Below are 2,343 nucleotides of genomic sequence, written 5' to 3' on the forward strand. Positions count from 1 at the left end.
TTTCTTCCTGCTAAGTGCTCAGAGTATTATTATTATTATTATTATTATTATTATTATTATTAGCAGTAGTAGTTGGCCCATTCTACATATTTCCTAGAAACATACAGTGCTTCTAATTTTTTCCACATCAACATTAATACTATTTTTTATTTTTTATAGAAAAGCTTCTACTTTAATTTATGTTTCCCCAACAAAATATCAGAGGTACTCTAAAGGGGAGAAGCTTATTATTTCACAGTACTGGAAATTTGAGGACCTGTCTGTGAGCATGGGTTTAGCCTAAGTCTAGTAGCAACCTCATGGCAGACATCAGGAGCATGTAGGAGAAGGAGAAATCACATCATCAGAAAGGAGCCATTTGATTGATAATGAAAACATTGAAGTTTAGTTGAGCTAGCTAGAAAAAAAGTCCAGAATATTAGAAAGAAAACATTTGGGAATTTGGGTTAAGACTCAGAAAAGGAAAGTATTAGAGAAGTGTAACTGGAGGTTTTTCATCCTGGCTGGTTCTGTAGCTGCTTTTAAAATAACTACTCAGAGGCTTAATATAAATTATATACTATTTGGCCTATTAGCTCAGGCTTATTTAACCTAGTTCTTTCAAACTAAATTAACCCATTACCATTCTTCTATATTTTACTATGAGACTCATGGCTTGTCACCTCACATTTTGCTACTCCTATGGCTGGTAGAGTCTCTCAGATTCCACTTTCTTTTCTTCTTTATCTTTACTTGGATTTCCTACCTAGTTATGTTCTGTCTGGCTGTTGGCCAAAGCAGTTTCTTTATTAACCAATGGTAGTAAAACATATTCATAGCATACAGAGGTGAATCCCACATCACACTTCTATACTCAGTTATTTTTATTCTTTTTGAACTGATTATTTCTTTTTGGGGGGAGATGCTAAAACTTAGCCAGTAGTATATTTTCTTCATTATAATCTTAGAAGTATATAATTTGTTTTTGATATTGTACACTAAAAAGAATGGTAAATATAAAGGAAGCAACCAGCATGAAATTACCCATTCATAACATATCTTTATTAATATATAGAGATTTATGGCCATGACTGATATGATGAGGTATTAAAATAAGACAGCATAAATAGGGATGGTTTATTGTACCGGAGACAGCATGGCAGGTGTTTAAAGGGAAAGCGACAGTCCCTTAAAACCAGGAAAGAAATTTTCTCACTCTTCATCAAAGAAGTTTCTTTAAGAAGCAGTTGAAAACCATTGTAAACTACCTACTGATTTTCCTTTCTCTATGTTATTTCTCATCTTCACATTGAAGTTGTGTATTCAAGTACAAATAGACTCAAAATGAATGTCTTTCTTTTAATCATTCTGAGTTTTTCTTTACCTTGATTCTTGAATAACATATTAAATGTAAAAAAATTCAAAAAAAAAAAAGAAAACCATTGTAAAAAGCCACAAATGGTCAAAATGCAGTGAACAATAGACCTAGTCCCAGTTTTCAAATCTATACCACAACATCTACACCTAAGGCTCAGGGAACATTGAGGAAGAGGGACAGAAAGATTGTAAGAGCCAGTAGATCATGCCTTTTATATACTATATCTGGGAAGCTATACCCAGAATACAATATGATTGTATTGTATTCTCTACAATATGGTTGCCTAAGTAAGACCTTATCAATGACAATACAGCTTTGCAATGTAGATGGGAGAAGTCTCTCTGTGTACCACCCTATATGAAGAGCTTTAGGCATTCAGTGACTGCTGAGAGAAAGAGAATACATCTTCTTCAGGGGTGATCTCCCTCCCCTAATTGATTATCTCATACCAAGTGTTGAAGAAGCAGCGGGCCGCTTCCCACCGCCTGGCATCCAGCTGGCTTTACCCGAAATAATTACACGGAAACTGTATTTTTTTAAACACTGCCTGGCCCATTAGTTCTAGTCTCTTATTGGCTAACTCTCTCATCTTGATTAACCCATTTCTAATAATCTGTATAGCACCACAAGGTGGTGGCTTACCAGAAAGGATCTTAACCTGCGTCCATCTTGGAGAGGAGAGTTATAGCATCTGCCTGACTCAGCTTTCTTTCTCCCAGAATTCTTTTCGATCTACTCCACCTATCTAAATTCTGCCCTATCAGGCCAAGCAGTTTTCTTTATTAGTTAACCAATGAAAGCAACGGATAGATAGATGACACTCCCACATCAACCAAGTGGTCAACCCTAGTGACATAATACAAGCAACACAAAATGGATTCAGCAAGCTGTATTTATGTATTTATTGTAACATACTTATATATAATAACTAAAGAAAAGAGGCTATGAATTTGAGAGGGAGAGGAAGTAGGAAATATGGGAAGAAT

This window comes from Microtus oregoni, unplaced genomic scaffold (genome assembly GCF_018167655.1).
Source record: "Microtus oregoni isolate MIOR12 unplaced genomic scaffold, Mior012 000159F_ref0000335, whole genome shotgun sequence".
NCBI lineage: Eukaryota > Metazoa > Chordata > Mammalia > Rodentia > Cricetidae > Microtus > Microtus oregoni.